Genomic DNA, 27,513 nt, shown 5'->3' with positions numbered 1-27,513 from the left:
TGTTAAATATCCTATAATGCACAGAACAGCCCCCGCCACGGAGAACGATCAGGTCCCAGATGTTAATAGTCCCAAGGTTGAGAAACTCTGGGATATACAGCAGTCAGCTTCTCAGAAGCCGGAGAATGAGGGAAAAGACTTGTCAACCCAGAGCTGGGCATGGAGGGTCTGACCTTCCAGGGCGGCCTGCCGGGGACCTTGGGCTGAGTCCTCCTTCCACGTGGAGGCACTGCTGTCTCTGACTCTGGGCCCCAAGGCCGAGGGCGGCTGCAGGGGACGGAGCAGATTCCTGGAGAGTCTGCCACTTTAAGAACTGGGAGGTCTGGTTTCCCCCAGAGGCTGGCAAGGGAAGCCTGCTCCAGTTTCTAACCCCCAGACAACCCCAGGGGGGGGCCCACATAATTGATGTTGGCTGACAGTTGCATGAATTATGCACCCACCTATTGTACAGTCCTTGGCGCTGTTATTCTAGGGCGGCTCCCCCTACTTTGTACCTAAGAATGTGCTCGCCCCTCCCCTCCTCTCAGCCTGAGATGCTTAGGGCAGAGGCTCACCCCACCCTGGAGAGGGGCTGAGGCTTGGGTTGGGAGGGTCAGAGCGCGCCCCACCTCCTGCCTTGGTACACGCATGCATCAAATATCCTGAGTGCTAAACAGTGTGACCCACCCTCCTCGCCCTGCCCACGAGACTGCTTTCTCTTCCAGACCCGCTGAAACCCTTCGGGTCAGGGTTAGACTTCCCGACTGGGGAGCTTTTCAATGTAAGTTAAACCCTCTGCGCCTCGGTTTCTTCGTCTGTAAGAATGGGAGGATGGCCACTGCAAGGTGGCAAAGAGAATTCAATGGATTCATTAGGCCTTTCGCTCAACGTTTATTGCTTTCATAATTTCACAGCATCTTATTTATACGCTGGTTGGACTTGGCTTCGAGCACTAGTGTTATTCCCCACTGGCTGTGTGGCCTTGGACAAGTCACTCCCCTTCTCTGAGACTCCATTTCTTTATCTCTAAAGTGGAGAAGAAAGTAATTAAGCACCTACCACAAGCTCTGGGAGTTGGCGATGGACAGGGAAGCCTGGAGAGTTGCAGTCTATGGGGTCGCAAAGTCAGACATGACTGAGCAACTAAACTGAACTGAACCACAAAACAGTCATTTAATATATATTTTATGTTATTAAATTATTATTTGGGTAATTTATTGTCCCCCCTTCCCCCAGCTTCTGGACTGGGGGCTTCTGGAAGTCCAGGACTAGGTATGTGGACCCCAGTGCCTGGCGAAGGCAGCAAGCATCCTCTAAACAGTCTTAAACCCAGATGAACAGCGTTTTTTGTTGTTGTTGTTATTGTTGTTTGTTTTTATTTTTTTAAGCTGTTTTTTTTTTCCCCCTCCGTTCTCAGTCGTTCTTTTTGCTTTTAATTTTTTTTTCAAGCTGTGTGATTCTGTTTTATTTTTTGGCTGTACCACATGGCATGTAGGATCTTAGTTCCCTGACCAGGGATCAAACCTGTGCCCCCGTATTGGAAGCGTGGAGTCTAAACCACTGGACCAGCAGGAAAGTTCCCCGATGAACAGTGCTGGTCTGATCTCTGGGATGGGCCCCAGGGACTGGGGAGTGGCCCGTGCCCAGTCCTCCTGACCCAGCTCAAACTCCTGACCAGGCCTCTGCATCTCCAGCCTTGCTTTCTTGGGATCTGAGCCCAATCAGGTTTGGGCAGAACTCCAGGAACCCAGGGAGCAGAGAGGCAGGAACCAGGACCAGAATTTGCAGACTGTCCCCAAATTCCCTCCCTGCGAAGAGATTCTGAATCCTGCAGCCCACCTGTCTGCACCAAATGTGGAAGGGAGCTTTGGTCCTCTGAGAGAAGAGATTAGCAGGTCGGAGCGCCCAGGGAGGGACTCAGAGGTGTTGGACCCAGGTCTTTGGCATCCTAAAAAGAATATCTTTTTGCCTCTGGTGGTTGATCACAGGACGACTACCTTTGGCTCCAGCAATAAACAGACTGCTTATTGTTTGCTTTGAACACTCCCCTGGTCTTCCATGAATATGGACAAAGCACAGAACGTCTGTGCAGAAAGGGGCCCAGGCTCCTCTCTGGGAAGATGAGGGGACTCAAGCAGAGAGGGGAGGGGACTAGCTGACTGTCACACAGCTCACTGGGGTCAAGTCTGTACAGTGACGCTGTACAGACAGGGCTGAGGGCTGTACCGAGCGTTCAGGTCCTGCAGGCTGTTTTCATATACCTCCACCTTCACGGCAGCATTATTTGTAAGAACGAAAAAAGGAAATCAATCCAAATGTCCATCAGCTGATGGATAAACAAACCATGGTCTATCTATACAATGGAGTATTATTCAGCCATAAAAAGGAACGGAATACTGATACATGATAAAATATGCATGAGTCTTGAGAACATTATGCTGAGTAGAAGAAGCCAGACACAAAAGGCCACATAGTGTATGATTCCATGTATATGAAGTGCCCAGAAAAAGTGCCTCTATGGAGATAGAAGGCAGGTGAGCTGTTGCCGGGGTAGGGACAAGGGGTAACAGTCAATGGGCATGAAGGATCTCATTGGGATGATGAAAACATTCTGAAATCGATTGAGGATGGTGGTTGTACAACTTGGCAAATTTACTGAAAAGTCATCGAATTGCTCTCTGGAAATGGGTGAATTCTGTGCTATGTAAAATAAGCCTCAAATAAGTTAAATAAAAGGCTGCTTTCCATAAAGAGTGTCCCATTGATTCTAATCCTCACAATCACATTGATGGGTTACAGGAGAGAAGCAGAAATCTGAGCTAGCCACAGCCTTGCTGTAAAACCTGCAACGGCTCCCTGTCAAGTTCTGATCTCTTGGCATTTATTAGGCATGTATTTACCGAGCACTTACTAAGTGCTATGCTCTTTGCTGGAGATGTAGCGTGGATAAGAAAGACAATTTCCCTGGCCTTAAAGAACTGGTAGGTAAAGGCAGGCCAAAAAACCCATAAACCAATAAAGGAGCAAAATGACGTCAGATAGTATTATGCGCCGCATGTTACTGGGAAACGAAAACCGAGAAGCAGAGACGCACTAGTGGAGCCCACATGAGGTTGGCTGGTCAGGGCAGGCCTTTCATGGGAGATGTCCTGGTTCTGAGACTTGAAGGTGAGGAATGTGTCATTCAAAAATCTGAACATTCCAGGTAGGAGCACAGCATGTGCAAAGGCCCTGGGGTGGGAATGAACCTGGCATATCAGGCAACAGAAAGAAGCTCAGTGTGGGTGGGGCTGCATGAGCTAGGTAGAGGGTGGGAGCAGATGAGGTTGGAGAATCAGGAGGCGCAACAAGGAGATCTGGATTTTGTCTCAAGACCACCTTCCTTCTCTCTCCAGACCATTCTCTCCATTTCCCATTGCACATCCCATAATGAATCCCGGCAAAACCTTGTACACTTCTCAAGGCTCGAGCCGCTCTGCCATGGTTGCTCACACCTCCAGATACTTGCCTGTGCCTGGAGTGCCCTTTCTCACCCACCTCTTTTTAAAAAATATTTAATTAGTTACATTTATTTATTTACTTGGCTGCTTCATGTCTTGGTTATGTCATGTGGGCTTAGTTGCTCCGAGGCATATGGGATCTTAGTTCCCCGACTAGGCATTGAACCTGTATCCACTGCATTGGAAGATGAATTCTTAACCACTGGACCAACAGGGAAGTCCCTCTCCTCTACTTCTCCTGGCTGATTCCTACTGCCCATTGAAACTCCAGTGAACCTTCTCTGACCCCAACGTGTAGGTTGAGAATATCCGCCCTCGGGATTCTCACAGCCCCTGAATTTCTCCTTTCACAGCATTGATCTTGCTGTGCTGGAATTTTCCCCTTTGTGTCCTGCAATAGAATGTCAGCTGCAGGAGGGCCCAGGCTTGTCTGGTACTGTTGTATTTCCAGTTCCTGAAATGGTGCCTGGCACAGAGCAGGTGCTCCCTAAATAGTTAAGGAAATGAACAAGCAAATGAATGAAAAGGAGACTCAGAGAATGCAGTGACTTTTCCAGGGCCACACAACTTGCAAAGATTAGATCTGGGACTCCCAGCTCGGGTCTGTGTTTCTCTCCAAGACATTTTCAAGGACGTAGGAGGTAGCGGTTTCCGGACCATCGAGCCTTGCTCTCCTATTATGGTGTTTCCGCTTCCCCAGCTTTAAAGGGGGATTACAGATGGGGAGTTTTAATCAGAAGGGTCACTGGTGCAGATCCGATTAAGGGGATTGGGAGCAGGCTGATGGTTTTGACTGTCTTCTCTAGAGGTAGGGGCCTCTGGTGGGGGTCTGGTGAGAAAAGGGAGTCAGGAGCCTGCAGGAGGCGCTCATGGGCACAAGAGACAGGAATGTAGGGATGGCAGAGGGTGAGAGCCTGAGGCTGAGCCAGGCAACAGAGGGCTTCACCGTGAGAAGGCAACCAAGTCACAAAGGCGTAAATAGGGTGCAGTGGCATTGCTGGGGGGTGTCCCAGGCATCATAAACCAGAGGCCTTGGGGCTGAGAAATTTGTTTTTACTTATTTGCCCAAGTGTCCAAATTCAGAGGGTTCACATAAATCTCTAGATGTTCAGATTGCCCTTGGAACATCAGATGCTGAGCCTGCACATTCAGCCTGCCTTCCCTATGGCAGCCACTTGCTGGCGCTAAGGAGCAACTGCCCCTTTAGACAGGGCATGTGCTCCCCAGGTCCACAGGCCCCTTCACCCGTTTCGTTATCTTATCAGGTCTCTGTAGGTGTTGGGTTTGCCATCCTGGACTCATTGAAGACAGCGACACTTAACTGACCTGCTACCATATACAAAGAACTTTCCAGACAAGACCTGCATCTAATTGCACAAACCAGGGACTTAGGGGTCACATTTGCCACATCCAACTCTATCCTTTGCCTCCATATCCAAACCATCGTCGAGTGTTCATTCGGGCTCACAAACATCTTAGATCTGTTCCATTCTCTCCACCTGCTAAGCCATGACCTTGTCCCAAGTCACCATCACCTCCCATTGGACCCCTGCAAACAGACCTCTTTCTGGTGTCCCCAAAGCCACTCTGGCCCATTGTGGCAAAGACTACTAGATGTCCCCAGTAGCTATCCTTCCCTTCATTCACTGTAAGAGTTTTAGCGGGACAAACGGCTACCCAGAATGAAGACTACATCTCCCAGCTTCCCCTGTGGTTAGATATGGCCATGTGACTAAGCTTGTCCTGTGGAATGTGAGCAAAAATGATGCTTGCCCTCTCTCCTCCTCCTTCTTGCTGGAGGGGAGGCAGATGCGATGGGCAGAGCAGGAGCAGCTGTCTCGGATCTGAGATGGAAGCTAATTCCAGCCATAGAACGGCCCTTTACTGGAAAAGTTTGCCAACTCCTCCTAACAGCCATCTTATTGAAGCCACTGTGCTTTTGGGTCTCATAGTTACAGTCGCTTAGCCTATACCCTGCCTAACTCTCCAGCCTCGGCTTGTTCCATGTTCCCCTTTGGTTTCTCATCTCAGACACATTACCCTTTCTTTGGTCTCTTGTAGTCTCCATGATCCTTCTTACTATAAGGACTTGGCCCTTGCTGTTCCTTCTGCCTGGAATGTTTTTCCCTCCTCTCTGCCTGGTTAACTCCACATCCTCTTTCTTAGCTCAGGCACCACCTTCTCAGGGAAGTCATCCCAGACCAGGTCAAATCCCTCATCACAGGCTCTAACAGTCCCACGTCCTTCTCCTCACGACACTGTCCAAGTGGCAATCTTACAATAACGTCTCCTCTGTAGAATGTAAGCAACCGGGGGACAGGGCTTGTGTCTGATTTTTCTCAAACTTGAATCCTCAGAGTACACCGTAGGTGCTTCATGTGTTATGGAATAAAGGATTTCATTTTCATCCCCCAAACAACCTGCAGGGTGTGCTGTGTCCCCTCTCTCCATTTCATAGTTGGGAAAACTGAGGCTTGGAAAGACAATACCCAAAGAGACAGGAAAGGGGCAGAGGCAGGTTAAATATCTACTAGACTTTGAAGCGTCCCCCCTTTTCTTTAGAAACCAAGGGCCATTCCTACCATCTTATCCTACCATCCTGGGGTCTGGGTGATGTTTTTAATATATGCCCTCACTTGAACCATCTCCCCTAGAGGACCTCTCTCTTCCCAACAAGCTCCGGGTTGGGTCTTCCTAACAGGTCAGCTCAGTTCCCACGAGCTTTGCCAAAGCAGGAATTCTAGAAGCTGGTGATGTTACAACGTCCTGCCCGTCCGAGGACAATGCCTCAGATGGGGGAGGCAACTTGACTCTGATCTTGGTAGGAGGAGGAGGTGATGGGTAAAAATGTGGGGCAACGTCCTTCCTGCCTGAGTGATCGCCAAGTCCTGATATCTGCTGAGGGAGGAGGAGCTGAAGAAGTCTTAACAGTGATGAATGGCATCAGTCCATCTCTGCTGCAGAGAGCAGCGTTTGGAATAAAAAACAAGGCACGTACGAGATGTTAAACCAGGACAGTGTCCACAGGCTCTGCTGAGCCCCAAACCTGTCCCCTTGCCTGCTGAGTCTGGCAGGATGGGGGTGGGAAGGATCGTGTCTGAGAGCTTGGCCGAGGTGGCTGGGTTGCTAGAAGAAACTAAACGTGTTAGTCTGGAAGCTGAGATTTTGGGTACTACTCTGGCTAATGTCAGAATGATGGTCCCTAGTGGTCATTCTTGACAATAGCCAGATTTGCTGGTTAATGGCCAATATATTTTTTCTTTTACTCTTTTTTTTTTTTTTTGGCTGTGCTGCATGGCTTGTGGCATCTCATCTTCCTGACCAGGAATTGAATCTGGACCCTGAGCAGCGAAAGCACAGAGTCTTAACCACTAGACCACCAGGGAGTTCCTCTAATACACATTTAGAAAGAGGCCTTTGGGCGGCTTGACAATAGTTCTTTTTCATGTAGCATTTAGGTATTTCTAGAGATTCATATTGAAGTAAAATGGATGTGTGGATAGTTGAGAGGCCTGCTTTTTAATTCTGGCTGGGCATTCTTAGGGCTTCTCGGGTGATGGTAGTGCTAAAGAACCCGCCTGCCAATGCAGGATACTTAAGAGACGCAAGTTCAATTCCTGGGTCGGGAAGATCCCCTGGAGAAGGAAATGGCAACCCACTGCAGTATTCTTGCCTGGAGAATCCCATGGACAGAGGAGCCTGGTGGGCTACGGTCCATGGGGTTGCAAAGAGTCGGACACGACTGAAGCAACTTAGCACAGGCATTCTCAAGCCAAGTGTCTTCACATCTCTGATGTTTCTCACACAATATCCACTGAGGATCTGTTGCTGCAGGAACGGAGGTCTCATGTTGAGAGGATGGGGCTACTGGATTCTCAGGTCACCACTCAGAAGAGAGCTGTGCAGGATTGTTACTGGTTCCTTGGTGGAAATGGCACGAGTCAGGAATAAACTTTGACGTAGAGTCATGAGAGTGTGTGTGTGTACGTACTGCAGCATAATCTCAGGTATCCGAATCCGCCTGGTGGAGCTGGAGTCCAGATTCCTTACTCTGTGTCCTCTGTGCTTAGTCACTCAGTCGTGCCCGACTCTGGTGACCCTTTGGCCTGCAGCCCGCCAGGCTCCTCTGCCCATGGGATTCTCCAGGCCAGAATACTGGAGTGGGTTGGCCTGCCCTCCTCCAGGGGATCGTCCCCACCCAGGGACTGAATCCTCTTCTCTTACGTCTACCTGCATTGGCAGATGGGTTCTTTACCATCAGCACCACCTGGGAAGTCCCCTATACTCTGGTGTTAACCACACTATTCCTTGAAGACAAAGAAAAGAGTGAAAATGAAAGTCACTCAGTCGTGTCTGCCTCTTTGCCACCCCATGGACTATACAGTCCGTGGAATTCTCCAGGCAAGAATACTGGAGTGGGTAGCCTTTCCCTTCTCCAGGGGATCTTCCCAACCCAGAGATCGAACCCAGATCTCCCGCATCGCAGCTGAGCCACAAGGGAAGACCACAGACAAAGATAAATGGCTTACAAAGATCCTCGCAAAGAAACAACTGCTTGGAGATAGTATTAATAATGCAAGCCCAGGTGAACAGCAAGACAAGAGCTAAACTGATGCTTCTCCTCCAGCTGTCAGTCTTTCAATAGTAATGTGAGGTTAAAAACAATGATGATCTTGCCAGATTGTCATTATGGGGGAGACTCTGTAATATGGATTTTCATCCACTTTCTTTAACAGTGAGCCTGCCTTCATTCATTCGTCACATATAAGCAGAAAGTGGGATAAGTGAATTTAAAAACAATGAATGAGCGAACTAGTACAGTGAGATGGAGGTACTAGAATGCACTGGTTAAGAACTAGACCTGCATTTCAATCCCAGCTTCTTGATTTTTCCAGCTGTGAGATCTTGGACAAGTTATTTAACCTTACCGAGCCTCTCAATTTCTTCATCTCTGCAATGGGGATAAGCAGTTCCTACTTGACTGAAGATTCACCGAGATAATGGCTGGCACACAGTAAGGGCTCAGTGAAAGTTAGTGGCTCATTAAAAAAAAAAAAGAAACTGAGAGGAAGACTTCAGCTCAAGACTTCTTTTTTCTTTTTTTGCCATGCCATGTATGTGTAGGATCTTAGTTTCCCAACTCAAGGACTGAACTTGGGGTCCCTGCAGTGGAAGCATAGAGTCTTAACCACTGGACCACCAGGGAAATCCCAACATAAGATTATTCTAAGGTGGGACTGTTACAATTAGCTATTGCTGCTATTCATTGGAGGGAGGCCAAAGAGTTTGTATTCCTCACACGGCTGTGAAAATTTACACAAGGAACTTCTCTCTGAGGCTCAGTTTCCCCATCTGTAAAAGGGGAATAATAATATCAACATGGTGAGGTTTTTATTAAGATTGACCTCATTCATTTGTTCAATGATGCCAGGTACCATTTTAACCTCTAGGGATACAGCAGTGGACAAACTGGGCAAAAATCCCAGCTTGTGTAGAGCTGACCACCTTGTAGAGGGAAGGGACATGCAGTGAACAGTAGCAAGCCAAGAGGATTATTTTGGCTGGTGACAGTTGCTAGGGAAAAGTGGAGCAGGTTATTGGGAAAGAAGATGCCCATGAGGTGAGTTTACTGCCGCTGCAGGGGTCAGGGAGGGCCTCTGTGGGGAGGTGACACTGGATAGGAGACTTGAATGATAAGGAGGAGCTGCCATGTGACCATCAGCAGGAAAAGCATTCCAGGCAGAGGGGACAGCATGTGCAAAGGCCCTGAGGTGGGAACGTGTTGGCCAGTGCGGTTGAAGCAGGGTGAGCAAAAGGGAGAGGGAGAGGAGACGAGGTGCGAGAGGTCATGAGGGAGGATGTGAAAGGATTTCTGGGCCTCACACACTAAGGGCAGGACAGATCGTATTAGTATTTAGTATTTGTAGCAGCAGTTTCACTCTGATTCGCTTCTTCCGGCCCCACCAAGGATCCACTTTGGAAAGGAGTCCCGCAGACCTCAGATATTCAGCCACGGATCCTGTCAGGTCAATTTGGCTAGAATCCCCCCTTTTAAAAAACATCTATTTTTATTTATCTTTTAATTTATTTGGCTGTGCTGTGTCTTAGTTGCAGCTCGAGGGATCTTTTTTTTTTTTTTTAGTTGCAGTTTGTGGGACCTAGTTCCCTGACCAGGGATTGAACTCAGTCCCCCTGCACTGGGAGTGTGGGGTCCTAGCCTCTGGACCACGAGGGAAGTCCGCAGAGTCCCCCTTTTCCGCTGGTATTTCCTCTTAGTGATCTTCCGTCCACTGACCCCAGCCTGCTCCTTGGCTTTAAATCCCACTCGCTCTGGCCGTGCTCCGAGCTGACGCCCGTCTCTCTCCTACCGTAAAACCCCATCCGTTACAGTGGTCCCCACGCTGGTCTCAGGGGTCCTGAATAAAGTCGGCCTTCCCATCTTAACAAGCCTCATTGATTTTTTTCTTTGACGCCTTCCTTCTCTGGATCCCAGCAGCCTCTCATTTTCCTGTCATAACGGGGTCAGCGGACCCCTCGGCACCTTCTCCTTTGCTGCCCCTGGGCCTGGAGTGCCCTTTCCCTCCTCCCTCTCCCTCACACAGTTTTGCTTCCTGACTTCTTTCAGGACTCAGCAGAAATGTCACCTCCTCAAAAAAGCGTTTTCAACTTTCCCCAGACTGAATTAAATGCCCTTCTGATGTGTGGCTCAACTCTTACTGTCCCCGTCATAGCAGCCTTTTTAAGGTAGAGGCTAGGCCCGTCCTTCCCCTTCTTACAGCTGCCCCCCACAGCACCCTCCAGCGGCTTCCTATTGCGTTCAAAATAAGGTCCCGTCTCTTACGGGGCTTACAAGACCCTGCTGATCTGATCCACGTTGGCCTCTCAGATTTCTTCTCCTCTGCTTTCTCCCACACAGTCCCTCTCTTCTATCATACTGGCATCCAACTGCCCCTTAACATACCAGGATCATTCCTGCCTCAGGACCTTTGCACTTCCTATTTGCTCTCCCTTGAATGCCCTCGCTCCAGATTTCTCTGTGGCTGGCTCCTTCTTATTCCTCACATTTCCTCCTCAGAGAGGGTGCGCTGACAACCTGATCCAGAGTAAGCTCCTCCCTACTCACTCAGTCTCGCCACACACTCTTTCACTTTGTTGGGGATGAGCCACAATCTGCAGTCATCTTGTTTATTCATTTGCCCACCCACCCAGATGAGCACTGTGAGGACAGCAACTGTGTCTGTCTCGCAAGGCTGGATCTCTATTGCCCATCACAGAGCTCGATAAGGAGTTGACGCTCAGAAATATTGGTGCAACAAATGAACGAATGAATGGATAGATGAGTGGATGGTTGTTGGATGGATGAATGAGTGGGTGGGTTCAGAAACTGTGGCCCCAGCTAGACCACCCAAATGCAGCAAGTTTATTGAGTCATCACCCTGCGTGAGGCATTATGGGGAAACACAAGCTGGAATTAGCAGCCGAACATCTAATAACAATGATACAATAATAACAGCTAGTATTTATTGATTACTCATGCTAGGTAGAGTGCCAACTGCTTTCCATCAGCAGTTCCATCTTATTAACTCTTTAAGTCAACACGAAGATGAAGACACTCTCATTCTGATTTTGCAGTTGGGAAAAACCAAGGCACAGAGAGGGAAGCCTTCCTTACCAGGACTCATCTGGACTTAAGGACTTGAGATGGATTCCAGCAGGTAGAGATGGAAGGAGGACGTGATTCAGGGGGAGGTTACCGCAGGTACAAAGGTTTGGAGGTAGGGATTGAGAGTCAGTCCAGTCTGGCTGGGGCAGGTGTGTACAGAGAGGGAAGGCTGGAAGCCACCACCTATTGAATACCTACTGTATACCATTCACTCACTCTAGGCTTTTACTCACAACCATCCCAGGAGGTAAGTTTTATCACTTCCACTTTTCAGAGGACCAATCTGAAGCTTGGAGCAGCTAAAAAACGTGTCCAAAGTCACACAGGAGAATTAGGATTGAACTTGAACCCAGCCTTGCCTAACTCTAGGGTGGCATGCTGAGTCAGGGGGATAGTCAGGGGTTCAGGAGAGAGAAGACAAAGGCAGGTTGTTAACCGAGCAGGTACTAAGAGCCAGGCCCAACATATTATCTCTTCTAATTCTCACAAGTACCTAGGAGGTAGATATTTTTGTCTTTTTTTTTTTTTTTTTTTTTTTCTGCACTGCACAGACAGCTTGTGGGATCTTAGTTCCCCACCCAGGGATTGAATCCAGGCCCTTGGCGCTGAGTCCTGACTACTGCACCTTCGGGGAAGTCCCATGTAGTTTTTGATGTTTAAGACTTCAGTGTTTTGGGAGGAAATCAACCCTCCTCCACTCTTATGGTTGAGTGAAGGTGATTGTAGTCCTCAGTCCCAGGGAGGGTGAGAACGAGATCCAAGTTTACCAGCTGTTGTTGTTCAGTTGCTCAGCCACGTCCGACTCTTTGTGACCCTGTGGACTGCAGCACGCCAGGATTCCCTGTCCTTCACCATCTCTCAGAGCTCGGGCAAACTCATGTCCAATTGAGGTGGTGATGCCATCCAACCATCTCATCCTCTATCATCCCCTTCTTCTCCTGCCTCCAATCTTTCCCAGCATCGGGGTCTTTTTCAATGAGTCGGCTCTTCCAATGAGTGGCCAAAGTATTGGAGCTTCAGTTTCAGCATCAGTCCTTCCAATGAATATTCAGGGTTGATTTCCTTTAGGATTGACTGATTTGATCTCTTTGCTTGTCCCAGGGACTCTCAAGAGTCTTCTCCAAGACCACAGTTCATCTATTCCCCTGGACACAATGATTGGTTTAGCAGTGTGGGCCTGACTCAAACTGGCTAATCAAGTTTCGTTCTGGGATTGCTTCTGAAATTATTGGGAAATAATTTCATCAGAGACTGCTGAGTTGACAGGATATCCACCTATAGGGGCCAGAGAGTAATTTTTGGCCCTCTGGAAAGAATCTGCCCAAGAATACAGCCAGTGTAGAGGGACTCCATGCTAAGAGACAAAGGCAGGTTTCTGATGACACTAGCTGAGCAGCTGGATACAGCCATTCCTGAAATCATTCCCTGGACTTTGAAATAATATGAACCCATCAGTGCCCTTTTTTGATTTGGGTTTCTGATTCTTTCAAATAAAAAGTGACCTGGCTAACAAAATTTTCTCTTCATTTAACATGCAAGAAAATTAAGATTCATGGAGGCAAAGTGACTCGCCCAGGAACACACAGCCAGAAAGTGACTGAGTCACACTGAGATACAACACAGAAGCTGCCTGGCATCCGATAAGTCCTCAGTAAATGCCAGTTCCCTTCCCCCACAAACCACAGGGTGGCGGATGGAGGACTGGAAGAGATACACCATGTGGAGCTCCAAGCTGCTGTTCAGGTTCCAGATTCCATCTGGAAACCTTCAAACTGTGTTGGGGTCTGGTAGGAGTGGGAACCAAGACTTAGGAGTTGGCAAATAAAATGAACTAGCTGCCAGGATGTCAGTGTTTAAACAAAACTCCTGAGATTTCCAGTCCCTTCAAAAAATGCCATCTGAGGGTCCTGGCTGCAACCCAAGGTTTCCAGGGAAGAGCCCAGGGTCCTAGCACTTAGAAACTTACACTTACTAGCTGTGTACACAGGTTAACGGTTTCAGCATGGCCAAGGATTCTGTGGCCATTTGAACTTTTCAGAGCTGCTTTTCTTTGGAGCTGGACAGATAATAAAGGGTTTAATCTGCAGGCTCTGACACTGGGCAGAAGTTGGGCTGTAATCCTGGCTCTTGCCAGCCGGGTGACCTCTGGGACACTACTTAACCTCTCTGAGCCTTAGTTTCCTGTTGTATGAAGGGGAGAGGAATGGAGGAAGAAATCAGGCAAATCAGGCAAAACCTTTTAGTTCAGAGTTTAGAATCTCTTTAGCATTGGGGCCACATGAGGCCATGTAGAGGCTGAGCCCTGGCATGGACAATTACACCTCTCTCTGAACCTCAGTTTTCTCATTTGTAATGTGGGGTTCAGGATAGTCTCCACCACACGGGTGTTTGGGAGGCAGGGATGAAACCATGGGGGAAGCATGCACACCCCAGACTGCCACTTGGTACCGGTGAAGGGTGAGTGGCCATGCCAAGTACGAACTCAGACCACCCTCCAACTGGAGGGCTCCGCCTGCCTACGGACGGGTAATTTGAGCCTACAGAGTAATTATCTGCCAACATTTATTTCCCTATGAACCCAGATTTCCAACTTCTCAAAAAAAAAAAAAAAAAAAAAAAATGACGCTCTGGCTCCTCTGGGCCTATGTTCTTCTGTGAACCCCAGGCTGGGGCTGAGCGCCAGCTCATCCGAGCCTGAGCTTTTAAAGTCTTACAGGCAGCCCACGCAAGTTGTTTATGAGGCCTGCTTGGCCTCTGCAGGGATCTCGGTCTGTGAGCCTAGGAATAAATCATTAGAAGTGTGGCCAGCGATGAGGGAAAGGATCAAACAGTGCCAAAGAAGCAGTCACGGGCCCCTTAAGGACGCTGGGCCTGCAGCTGGGCCCATGGGATACTCTGGATCAGGGGTGTGGGGCTGGAACCCTCGCCCGCTCTAGCCCCCACCGCTCTGTGCTACGGTCTGCGCTTCCTGGTCATGCTGTCTTCCTTTGTTGTTCAATCGCTCAGGCGTGTCCGACTCTTTGCGACCCCATGGACTGCAGCACGCCAGGCTTCCCTGTCCTTCACTATCTCCCGGAGTTTGCTCAAACTCATGTCCATTGAGTCGATGATGCCATCCAACCATCTCATCCTCTGTTGCCCTCTTCTCCCCCTGCCCTTAGACCCATCTTTGCATTTTCTTCCATTTCTAGACCTCCCTGAAGCCCTCCCCCTCCACCATTCTCCACTCCTCATCCTGCCAATAGAACAAAGTAACGGGATTTAAAAAAATAGGGAGGGGAGGAGTGACTACTTTAGTGTGAGAGGCCAGGGAGGGCCTCTCTGAGGGGCTGACGTTTGGGGGCAGATCTGAGGGATGCAAAGGAGCCGGGCATGGGAAGACGTGCGGACAAGGTGTCCCAGGGAGAGAGAACAGGAAGTGCAAAGGCCCTGAGGCAGGGAACAGATTCTAAGAGGAAGAGAAAGGCGAGCTATGCACCCAGAGCTGGGAGGAAGGCAAGGGGTGTCGGAGATGAGGTCCTAGAGAGAAGTGAAGAAAGCCTTGAAGACTTGATAGGATGTTTAGATTCTGAGAACCACATAAGCCGCGGAGGGCTTCTCAGCAGGCTAGTGGCACGGTGTCATGCAGGTTTTTAAGACCCTCCAGCTGCATTCGGTAAACGATCTGTGGGGAGACTGACATGGAAGCAAGAATCTAAGTGACAGGACCCGGCAGGCGTCCGGGCGAGAGACGGCTGTGGCTGTTGAGAATCCAGAAAACAGATTCAAGGCATATTTTGAAGGTGAAACGAACCAAATTGCTGATGGCTCAGACACGTGAGGTGAGGGAAAGAAGAGTCAAGGAGGAATCTGGGTTCTGTCCTGAGCAACCAGCAGGCCGGTGGCAGCCACTTCTGAGAAGGCGAGAACAGGGAGGAACACGCCGGTGAGGCCAGAGGAGGACTGGGGGCTGTGAAGACTGGTTGCGGGGCCTGCAGGGGAGCCTGCAGGCAATGGGGAGCCATGGAGGGTTTTTGAGCAACAGCAGAATAGTCACTCAGTCATTCAGCCAATGCTTATGGGACAATGATTCACATTCGGGCTTCTGTGGCGGCTCAGTCAGTAAAGAATCGCCTGCAATGCTGGAGACTTGGGTCCGATCCCTAGGTCGGGAAGATCCCTTGCAGGAAGGAGTGGGCAACCCACTCCAGGATTCTTGCCTGGAGAATTCCATGGGCAGAGGGGCATATTTAACTCTCTTCTAGACAACGATGCTCCTCCCAACCAACAAAGGATTTTGGGGCACAGATCACCTTCCTGAGACCAGAGCGAGGATAAGCGGGGGGGTCCTCACCCGCTGACCCATGGCTTCCCTTCCCCTCCTCCATCCCCTGCTTTAGGAGCTGAAGTGCATTTAAAAACAATCTTCATTTCCTCACTGACTGTCTGTCCTGCCTTCTAAAAGCTCCAAGAATATAGCAACCACCTTTATCACTTCTGTGTCCCCAGTGCTGAGACCTGTGCCAGGCACACAGTAGGTGTTACATGACTATTTATTGAGGAACCACATTTATTTTTTAAAGCCACCTTTTGCTTTTTTAATTCATTTTTTGGCTGCATGGCACGTAGGATCTTAGTTCCCTGACCAGAGATTGAACCCATGCCCCCTGGAATGGAAGCGAGAATTCTTAACCACGGGATCACCAGAGAAGTTCCCCACCCAGTCTGCAATCTTGAAGGACCAAATGAGAAACTATCAAGTGCTGGGTTCAGAAATGGCAATGAAGATGCTCGGAAAATACAGGCATGCTATCTGCCAGCCCCGGCCCAGTGTCTGCTGGGTCTTGAGGCTTCCCCAGGACAGGATGGGGCCTGAAGGGTGGGGACACAGAAGTAGCCTGTGACCCACCCTCCTGGGCCCCTGTCTCGGTCCTGGACAGGACAGGTAGGCGTGGTGTCTGCACTAATCCCTACTAAGCAGCTGGACATGTAAGGATGTGTAATCCGAGCGTCCTAGCCTTCCGGCTTTAGCCTGACCTTGGCTGGGCTGACCCAAGTCAAGGTGGACACCCTGGCCCCACGAGGCCCCCCAGAGCTGCGACCCTGCACACAGCCAGGGACAGAGACTAAAGGGAACACTTCTCTGAAGGCAGAGGGTGACAGGCTCATCCAGGCACCGCCCCCCCCACCCCGCTACCACTCCACCCCGGCCATTGTGGGGAGTGCGGCTCCGCACCGCTCCCCCATGCCCGCATCTCTATCCCAGAGTCCTCCCTGATGTGGGAAATACTGTACAAAGACATTGTGTCAGGGCAAAAAAGAGGAATCCATTCATTCATCCGGCAAATGTTTTTTTTAGATTTTTTCTTTCTTTTTTTGATGTGACCCATTTTTAAAGTCTTTATCGAATTTGTTACAATATTGTTTCTGTTTTATGGTTTGATTTTTTTGGCTGAGAGGCATGGGGGGAATCTTAGTTCCCCGACCAGGGATTGAATCCACACCCTCTGCATTGGAAGGCGAAGTCTCAACCACTGGACCACCAGGGAATTCCCGTCAGCAAACATTTATGGAGCCAAAGCTATGTGCCCGGCCCTGTTTGAGATTCTCAGGACACAGCAGTGACCAACACAGACTTTGTCTTCAAGTCTCTGACAGTTGGGTGTGGGGAACAGATATTAAATGGGAAAATATAAATTAACAAGGTCACTTCAGATACTACAAAGAAAATGGGTTAATGGAATAGAGAGTGACTGGGTGTGGGGAGGGTATTGTTAGCTGTGGTAGTCAGGGAGGGCTTCCTGAAGGAGGTGACATCTGAACTGAGACCTGAAGGAGAAGGATACAGCTGTAGGAAGATCCAGGAGACGAGTGTCCAGTCAGAGAGAAGAGATTTTAACCCCCATAAGTTATATAAATTGGCAACATTACTTCTGTTTATTCAGTACTTACTATGTGCCAGGCCCTGCTCTAAGCAATAAGTTGTTTAACACTCAAAATGATCCATTCTTGTCATCTAATTTTATGGATGAGAAAATTGAGCCACAGAGAAGTTACTTTGCCCAAGGTCACACAGCTAGCATATGGCAGAGCCAGGATGTGAACCCAGCTCTGCTCTGTCATCCAACTTAAGAGTTATTCCCTATCCCCAGAGCACAGGGAGGATAAAAATTAATTGCTGAGCACCTACCAAGCACCAGGCCCTCTGACCTCTGTCACCTGCCTGGCGCTGCCTCTGAAGGCCACCCACTGGTTTCCTGCCATGTACATCTCTTTCCTCCTTCCCTGTTGTCACCTATCCACCTCCCGTTCTAGGAGTGGCCATACGACCTGGGCTGGTCCAGTCAGCATATTCCAACCCTCCTAGACACAGTGATTGGCTGCATGATGGACATGTGATACAAAATGGCCAATGAGAGCAAGCCCTGGGACTTTGGATAGCATCCTGGGACTGGAGAGGAGCAGTTTTCTTTCGAAGGGGAATGTCTAGCTGGGAGATGGGAGGTCAGGAAACCCAGAGAGCTTGCCTGAGAATGAAGCTCACCCATGGGAAGGCAGAGACCAAAGATGGAGAGAGACTAAGTTGCAGTGACAAGTCCTTACAATATGGTTCGAGGGCCTGTTTATCTGGGCTAGAAGCCAGAGCTACTTCTGGACTTTCCAGTTGCTTGAGCCAATAAATCATCCCTCCCCTTCTTTTCGAGCATAAGCCAGTTTGAATTGGATTTCTGTCACTTGCAACTGAACTCAGAATATTTTTTTCCTCCTAGAACGTCCTCCCTTCTCTTTTCCCCAGCTACTGATAGTTTTGTCCTTCCTATCACCAAGAAAATAACCATCACTGCCATCATCAATAAAATCACTACTTTCATTAATACTTCTGTTACCACTGCCAGTAATAACACCATCATCACCACCACCAACATAATCACTTCTGGGGCCATTGTTGCTCCTATGATAGATGCTAATGTTACTACTATTGCCTCTATTAATGTCACGCTTTCCATCTGTAAACCTCTACCTAGTTTACAAAGCATTTTCCTTCTAAAAATATTTATTTATTCATTTATATGGCTGCACCGGATCTCAGTTGCAGTTCAGGATCTTCGACCTTCCTCGCAGCATGTGAACTTTTAGTTGCTGCATGTGGGATCTAGTTCCCCAACCAGGGATTGAACCCAGACCCCCTGCATTGGGGAACTTGGAGTCTTAGCCACTGGCCCACCAGGGAAATCCCAGGCAGGTGCAAGGGCACTGAGGTTTGCAAAGGTGATGGAGTCTGCCTCCTGCCATAGGACAGGCTACTAGGCTTCCATTCATTCATTCCCTCACCTACTCATTCATTTATGGAAGAAACGCCATTGACTGCGTTCTGTGTGAGGATGGGCTTCACTAGATGCTGGGGTGCAGCGGTGAGCACAGACGTGGTTCCTGCCCTCACCAAGCTGCCAGTCAGGGAGACATTTCAGAAAGCTTCCTCGCAGCCCACACAAGAAGCCTGGCCAGGATCTTCTGCTCCTACTCAGGGTTCTGAGACTGCAGTGGAGGAGCCCGGTTTGCAGGCTGACTTGATGGACTGCTGGGGATTGTAGCTATTACCTGAGCTGTCTTAGCCAACAGACCCAGCCTCTGAATATTTCTCCCCAACTGGACAGTGAATTCCTTGTGTTGGGGGGAGGCGGTTCTGGAATACGGAAGCGAGGTGGGGAAGGAGCCTGACCTTACTTCTCTGTCTGCACAGTGCCTAGAATGGGGCTAGGCACACAGTGGGGGCACAATAAATGTTTATTAGTGGATTGTTTTTCAGAGGCAGACCTAAGCCTCCTTTCTTCCACCCTTTCATCTATCCACTCCGTTTTCTATCCATTCATTCACCTACCATCTAATTCATCTCATTACACATCTAATTCCTTCCTTTCACCCATTCTCTATTCTTACGTTCATCCAGCCAGCCAGCCACTTACCAGTTTACATTTATGTGTCCACTCATCCATCCATCCATCCAACTGGATATGGTCCATCTTCCTCTGTCTCACTGCCCTACTGTCTACCTGTTCATTCATCCACCCAGTTTTCCACCTGTCAGTTCCTCTACTTTCCTTTTCTCTCTTCCTTATCTTCCCTCCCTCCCTTCATTCTTTCCTCCTTCCACTCATTCTGCATTTTAAAATTCATCCATCTTCTATCCACTTATGCAGCATCCAATATCCTTTAGTCTTCTACCATCCATCCATCCATCCATCCCTTCCTCTCTCTCATTTCCTATATTCATCTTTGTCTCCATCTTTCTTTTCATCAATTATTCACGCATCCCTCAAGCATGTCAGGCCCTGTGGCAGCTGCCATGGATAAGGTACTCACCACTCCATTCCCTCCTCAGAGAGATCACAGTTGAGCCGGACCAGTGGTTGCTCAGGACCAGGTTCCCTACAGTCTGTCTCCTGAGCCCTCAGCCCTCCAAGGGACCCCAGCTCTCATTTAACCCTTTTTTTTTTTTTTTTTTGTCTTGCCTGTGTTTGGAATCTTCCCTAGAGTTCCAGCCCAAAGCCCAGGCAGCGATTATAAACACAGCTCCTTTCTCCGGCTGTTCCTAGAGCTGTTAAGCCCTGCCTTCAGAGAATACAGCCCTGGATGAGGCAAAATTGCCACACAGCTCCATGCACCTGTGTGGAAAAACAGTACAATGCTGCTTAAGCACCTACTGTGTACTGGGATGACGATGAGTGTAATGAAGAAGATGACCTCAAATTTCAGAGCCTGAAGGCCCCTCCTTGGTTCAATGCTTCCCTTTTACTCATTCTAGGGTAAGAGTCTAGGATCAGCCCAAAGAGAGGAGTGACTGACCAAGGTCTTCAGGCCAGTCTGCGGCAGGGCAGGACTAGATTAGGGGTCTCCTGACCTGGTGCTCCATCCCCTATCTGATTGGTCCCAGCCTCTGCCCACTTTCCTTGGGCAATTTAGGAGGATTCCAGAGTCCAGGTTTTTGTTCTCGCTATGCCTCTTCTCAGCCTCCATCCCTAGAATGTTAACATTTTCCTGGCTCTTAGCAATTTGCGATGAGCTTGCAAGATTGAACAAATAAAACCTGATTCTCTCAGCCACTTTTGAGGCACTCCGAATTCCTCCAGGGCTTCTTAATTTCCCTGACAACCCAGACCCACTCCCTTGCTTCCTTTTGGAACCCGTCCTTCCAGTTTCCTAAGGAGTGCTCCGTCCCTCCCCCTCCCTCACAGCCAGCCAGGGGTTGCAAACAGGGTGGCCTACGAGACCCAGGCAGGAAGTGCAAACAGCTCCAGCCGGCTGGATGCAAAATTCCCGGAGCAGGAAGGGGTGCTCAGGCCCCTCTCACCAGCTCCTGGAGGGAAAAGAGGTGGTCCAAAGGTGGCCTCATTTTCTGACTTCTTAAGAGAAGCAAACAAACAAACAAGTCTAGTTTTTCCCCATGAAATCTTCCAAATTGTTAATGCTGGCAGCTAATTAAAACATGTAAATACAGTTCAATTTAAACAATACACATTAGCAGGCTAGATCTGCTTCTTCCTTCACAACTTCATCTGGTAGCTGGTTCCCTCCTCCCCCACAAACTGCCACAAGAGAGCTTTGCTCCAAGAAGAGCTTACTGCTTTGAATACAAATGACATAATCATAACAGCAGCAACTACCACAAATTGGAGAGTCAAACACTCAAATCACCCCTATGAGATACTGGTGTTATTTTGCCAATGAAGGAGGAAAAAAAAAAAAACAACGAGAGGCTCAGAGAGGGTAAGGAACTTGCCCAAGGTCACACAGCTAAATGACAACATGGATTTGAGCCCAGGTCTGTGTGACTCCAAGACGGTGACCTAGCCTGGTGGTGGTGGCACGGTCCTCTGGGAGGCACTGGGAAAACTGCGGGTGGGCAGGCATTTCTGATCGTCACATGTGGGGTTGGTATTCAGTGGGTGGGAGCTCAGGATGGGAGAAGCCCCATGATGCACAGTCTTGCATCAAAGTCTCATCCCACCCCCAATGCCAATGCCAGTTTCTCTCTTCCCCCACGCTGGCAGCTATTATTGTGTGCCAGCTGTATGCCAGAGATTGAGATCCAGCCACACAATGAGGTAGGTCCTATTAGTAACACCACTTTATAGGTGGGAAAACTGCAGCTTGGAGGCGAGTGGGTGGTAACTTGACAAAGGTTATATGAAGTGGCACCAGGGCCAAGACTAGAGTGAACAAATTTAAGGGTGCAAAACTGAAGTCTCCCAAAACTCAGAAATCAAGATACATAATATTTTAGGGCACTGTTTTAGAAAATCATACTTAATGCAAAAAAAAAAAAAATGCATGATGAACAAAATATCTATATCTTATATAAAGACAGGATTTGCCATGTTGAGCCATCTTGGAGTCTGAAAGAAAAGAAAAAATCAATAATATCGATTCTGGACTTTTGTACCTTGCCGGCCTCACCTGAGCCCCACCTCTGAGCTGCCGAGTCAGGGTTCGAACCCAAGGCCATATTAATGGTACCCTGTCTGTCTATCACTAGCCTCAGTAAGATGGGGAGTGGAGAGGCCAGTCTTCTACCAGCAACTCTCTGGGGCTTGATTGCAACTGGTTAAATTATAGGCCCCAGAAAGCCGAGATTTGTAAGCCGAAGACAGACAGGCCTTTAATTAGAGCCAGGCGGGTGGGTGGCTGGCTAATACTAAGTTCCGTAATAAGAGCTGTATTTTTGAATTTGCTGGCTTGATCACACACATTCTGGAGGCCTCACTGGAAACCTGTTCATAGAAAATAGGGTAAACAGCTATTTCTACCCTGGGAGAAGGAAAAGGACTTTGCAGCAGGGCGACTGTAACAAGGGTGGGCTCTGAGAACAGTGGATCCGGGATGAACTCCGACTTTGCAGCGGACCTTCTGTGTGACCCTGGGCAAGTCACAGCCCTCTCTGAACTTCTGTTTCCTCATCAGCAACACGGGGATGAGAAAGGTCTATCCTGGAGGTGGTGAGGATGAGTAGAAACAACACACAGTAGGTCTGCATGCCTCATGGGTTTGGTTCCAAGGATAATTATATAAGATGAATCATGAATCATCATCCTTTACTCTTAAAAGATCCCTAGCTTTCAATAGGGAGGACTTAAAATCTGGAAATTCTAAAGGCAAGAAGTGAAGTACTTTATTCTGGATAAGATCTCCCTCTTGGAGACCAGGAGTTGCATGTCTAATTGTGGGGGGGTGGGGGGCGGGGGCTTGTTAGGGAAAGGTGAAAGGATGAAGGAGGAAATAAAAGAAATTTTCTTTTTCTGTCTCTTCCTTCTCAAGGAAGAGAAACCCAGTTATGCATTAGCTGCTTGGGTAAGAAAGTCTGTTGGAGTTAAGTCTTTGGCTCATAAGGACTTCCCTGGTGGTCCAGTGGCTATGACCACACTCCCAATTCAGGGGGTCCGGGCTCGATCCCTGATGAGCTAGCTAGATCCCACTTGCCGCAACTAAAGATACTGCGTACTTCAATGAAGACTGAAGATCTCACATACCACAACTAAGACCCAGCACAGCCAAAAAAATAAATCAACAAAATTATTTTTTTTTAAAAAAGGCTTTAGCTCATAGAAGCACTCACTATGGTTCTGGTTCTAAAAAACAACGGCAGGGGTTCCAGACCTCATGAGCTGCCATTTCTGGTTGTGAGTGCACAGGGGAGCTGGTTATTGTCCACAGGGCTGGTCTGGAGCAGCTGAGAATTCACAGTGGAGTCAGCCAGGGGCTGCTGACTTCTTGGGAACAAGGCTGGTTCAGATCGGTCAGGAGGAAATTTCTGCTGATGTTGTCTCCTTTACTTACAAGGCTAATTGCCAAGGATGTGCACAAATTGGGGAGAAAAAAAAAAAAAGCTACTGTCGGAGGCATGCCAGGCCCCTGATAATGTAAATAAAGCGTAAACAAGCCATTAGGTTGAGAATAGAAGGACCAGCAGATAACAGAGTGGCCTTCTGTTTGGACACTGGCTATAAGCTGGAGGCTGGCTCCAGTGATTCTGCCCAGAAGGCCTGGAAAAGTGTGGGGCTGTCCTGAGGATAGTTGGGGGGGCACTTGGGCACCCAGGGGGCAGAGGCTGGTACGCTGGGCGACCTGAACCGCACAAAACAGGGCTGCTTACGATTTCTCGAACCTAGGCTCTGACTCCATTTTACATCTAAACACATCAAAATCTCCCGCCAGTGCCAAGATTCAACATATCCCGAATTTTCCAGAAATGCAACCATTGACTGAAACAGCTGTAGTACCGTACTTTCATCTGTTCAGAACTTTACTGAGAGTTACTCACGACATTGGAAAAACCACATGACCGATGGCAGCGCCACTCGTGGTACGTGGGCTGCCAACACACCTGTGGCTCTGTTTCTCCCTCTGTCGCACTTGCAGCGCGTCTATGTATAGGGTACGCACCCGACGCTTCATCGTGTTTTCTGGAGTCTATGTATAGGGTACGCACCCGACGCTTCATCGTGTTTTCTGGAGTCTATGTATAGGGTACGCACCCGACGCTTCATCGTGTTTTCTGGAGTCTATGTATAGGGTACGCACCCGACGCTTCATCGTGTTTTCTGGAGTCTATGTATAGGGTATGCACCCGATGCTTCATCGTGTTTTCTGGAGTCACTGTCGTGACCAGGCATTTGTATATTGAAATACATACAAGTTTAATATAAATTATTTTCCTTGTAATTCTTTCTGCTAAAGTTAGGGCATTACGTGTATTGATTTGGCTGGGGGATGAGTTATGTACACAGGCAAAGTCTAGTATCTGCTTCTTTTTTTTCTTTTGACTGTGCAGCATGTGGGATCTTAGTTCCCCAACCAAAGATCAAACCCTTGGGAGTGCCCCCTGCAGTGGAAATGCGGAGTCTTAACCACTGGACTGCTAGGGAAAAGGGAAAAGTGAAGTCGCTCAGTCGTGTTCGACTCTTTTTGACCCCAGGGACTGTAGCCTGCCAGGCTCCTCAGTCCAGGGGATTTTCCAGGCAAGAATACTGCAATGGGTTACCATTTCCTTCTCCAGGGGATCTTCCCGACCAAGTCAAGTATATTATCTATGACTTTCATTTAGTGGTGAGGAGTTCACAGAATATTTGTCATATAAAAGGGGCTTGGATTGGTTAGGGAGTGGAGAACCATTGCCCTGAGTGATGCGTGTGTTTATACATCTTCCCTTCTCAGGACTGCCTTCCATGACCCTCTCCTGCCTCCCTGATGAGGGCACGTCTCTCTGCTCATGCTTTCAGGGCCAGGCTGAGGAGGGGGCATACACTACCACCTCGAGAGTGAACATCTTAAATTTTACGCCCTGGGCACCTCACTCTCTTCCTGGCCCCGCCAACGTGAGTTTGAATGTTTGCAGGATGAGGAGCAATGCCCATCTCCACCAGTCTGCTAGGAGCTCTGTGCAGTGGAGCCCAGTCTACCGTGTTCATTGTGTCCATCGCCAAACCTGCAACTCCTGGCGCTGTGGTGCCTGATGCGCGGGGGCCGCCGGTTGAATGAATGAAGGGCTGGTATGCTGCATATGCTGCTGCTAAGTCGCTTCAGTCGTGTCCGACTCTGTGCGACCCCATAGACAGCCGCCCACCAGGCTCTCCCGTCCCTGGGATTCTCCAGGCAAGAACATTGGAGTGGGTTGCCATTTCCTTCTCCAATGCGTGAAAGTGAAAAGTGAAAGTGAAGTCGCTCAGTCATGTCCGACTCTTAGCGACCCCATGGACTGCAGCCCACCAGGCTCCTCCGTCCATGGGATTTTCCAGGCAAGAGTACTGGAGTGGGTTGCCATTGCCTTCTCTGATACTGCATATACACCTAAATAAAAATGCATACATTTTAACTAAAGGTGATCAACTCTGGACCAGACACCAGGTCTGCAAGAGCAAGGAAGACCCAACCCTCCTTCCTGTTTAGTAGCAGAGGACAGACACACAACTTATTGCAAAGCAGAGTGAGAGGGTCCAGGGGAGAGGGGGAGAGCCCACTGCCTGGGAGAATCTGAGTCCACCAGGGAGCCGGAGGAAAGACTTCCTACAGGAGGCACCACTTGAGGCCTGGGAGAGAACATTTGCCAGGCTCCCCATCCCATCCAGTCTAACCCATTTTATGGCTGGGGAAACCGAGTCTGGTTCTGGGTCCAACTCTGCCACATGTGACCTCAGCAAGTCTTTCCCCATCTTTGGGCCTTACCCTCCCCATATGTACAATGAATGACCTTCAGAGTCAGCCTAATTTTGTGACTGGGAATAAAACTGGGAGCGTGGCCTGCCTCTCCTGCTCACTCTTTGACTTCTCTGGTTCAAACCTTGAGGCAGAGGTCTTCCCTGGTGGTCCAGTGGCTAAGACTCTGTACTTTCAATTCAGAGGGCGCAGGTTCGATCCCTGGTCAGGGAACTAGATCCCACATGCCGAAATTAAGACAGCGCAGCCAAATAAATATTTCACCTCTCTATGCCTTTCTGGTGGAAACTGAGCCCTAAATTTGCATGTGAAACAGAAACAAAGCTGCCTGTCTCCTGGCTTTGAGTTAGATTGCAGAGGAGCTTTCTGACAGTGGCGTGTTAGGGGAGTATGCAGAAGTGGCATGGATGATGGGGTTGAGCGGCAGGCAACATGGGGGCCGAGAAAAGGGGCTTTAGAGAGAGGGCTGAGTTCCAGTGTTTGGGTTTCACCCTGGACCCAGGACAAATTCCTTTCCCTCTCCAAATCTGTTTCTCCATCTGTGAAATGGGTGCAGGGACCCTTCGTCACTCGTTGAGTGGTGGGATCTGACGGGAGTGTGCCTGTGGAGGGCTGGTCCAGGGCTTGTTCAGTGAAGGGAGCTGGGGTGGCTCCCGGGTTTGTGGAGGCAGTGAGATGACTGGAGAATTCCAGAAGGCAACAGCATGTCTTCCTCTCCAAGGGGTAAGAGGAAGGAAAAGGCCCTTTCAGCTGCCTTGTTTTCTCTTTCAGGAATTCTCCCCAACATTTTTTTTTTTCTTTTAGTATTTATCTGGCCTCACTGGGTCTCAGTTGCGGCATGAAGGATCCAGTTCCCAGAGAGGGGATGGAACGTGGGCCCCTGGCATTGGGAGCGTGGAGTCTTAGCCACTGGACCACCAGGGAGGGCCCTCTCCACCCACTTTCATGCCACAGAGCTCTCATCTGAAACCTTAGCCGGCCGCTCCCTGGGTGCTGAGTACTTCACCAGGACAAGAGCCTAGAAGTTTGGCTCAGCCCTTCTCTGGGGCATGTTTCACATTTTTCGTTCATTTGGCCACCAGGTACTGGATAATATCTGAGTTCTAGGCACTGTGCTGGGCTCTGAGGAGCACAGCCGTGAAGGAAGCAGGAAGTCATTTCTCAGGAGAGAGGTGTGTGTGTACTCAGTCGCTCAGTCGTGTCTGACTCTGCGAACCCACGGACCATAGCCCGCCAGGCTCCTCTGTCCATGGGATTCTTCTGGCAAGAGTACTGGAGTGGGTTGCCATTTTTAATCCTCCAGGGGAACTTCCTGACCCAGGGATCGAACCCGCCTCTCCTGCATTGGCAGTCAGATTCTTCACCACTGAGCCACCTGGGAAGCCCCAGGAGAGAGGAGGAGCCAATAAACAGATAAATAACAGCAGGGATGTGGTTGTGGGGAGAGATGCCTATGAGGGAGAAGGCAGCTGGTCAGGAAAGGTCCCTCGGAGCTGGCTGTTAAGCTGAAGTCTGAGGATGAGCAAGATGGAGAAAGCAGAAAGTACAAAGGCCCTGAGACAGGAACAAGGTATGTTTCAGGACCAGAGAGGAGGCCAGGGTGGAAGAAGCAAGGAAAGGAAGGTCAGAGATGATGACGGAAAGGCAGATCACACGGGGTTTTGGAGGCTGGAGTGAGGAGCTTCCAGTTTCTTCTTAAAATCCCAGAGGAAAGGAAGATCTTCCCGGGTAGGAGAGCTGCCTGTCTCCCCGGAGTTCCAGAGCTCGTGGAGACCAGCCTCAACACTGCCTCCTCGACTCCGCACGGGCAGGCTGCCCTGCCTAGGCCACCCCTTGCTTTCCCCTTACCTGTCCAACTCTTCCTCAGCTCACCCTTCCTTGGGAAGATCCCCACCCTCTGCCAGCTGCAGCCCATGGGGACCTCCTCCCGCCAACCACCCCTCTGATGCTGGAATCCTCTGGGGACTCTTGCTGGCGAAGCATCCCGGGTCCCCCCACAGAGGCTGATTCAGGAGGTCTGCGGTAGGGCTCAGGGATCGCCTTTGTTTTTTTTTTTTTAAAGGATTTATTGGGCTGTATCATGTCTCAGTTGCAGCAGGTGGGATCAAACCCAGGCCCTCTGCCTTGAGAGTGCAGTCTTGGCCATTGGCTGCTGCTGCTGCTGCTGCTAAATTGCTTCAGTCG

The 27,513-nt window shown here is 49.3% G+C and overlaps 1 protein-coding gene and 1 non-coding gene across 2 annotated transcripts in view; one reads left to right on the top strand and one right to left on the bottom strand.

Moving 5' to 3' along the window:
• Nucleotides 1-27,513, bottom strand: part of KCNB1 (potassium voltage-gated channel subfamily B member 1) — a 114,820-nt gene that overhangs the window by 10,706 nt on the left and 76,601 nt on the right. The window lies entirely within an intron of this gene.
• TRNAE-UUC lies at nt 25,470-25,542 on the top strand. The gene has a single exon. It is a non-coding gene; the product is annotated as a tRNA-Glu (tRNA).

The sequence above is a fragment of the Bubalus bubalis genome, chromosome 14, assembly GCF_019923935.1.
Source record: "Bubalus bubalis isolate 160015118507 breed Murrah chromosome 14, NDDB_SH_1, whole genome shotgun sequence".
Lineage (NCBI taxonomy): Eukaryota > Metazoa > Chordata > Mammalia > Artiodactyla > Bovidae > Bubalus > Bubalus bubalis.
This window is presented reverse-complemented; position numbering and strand designations above follow the sequence as displayed.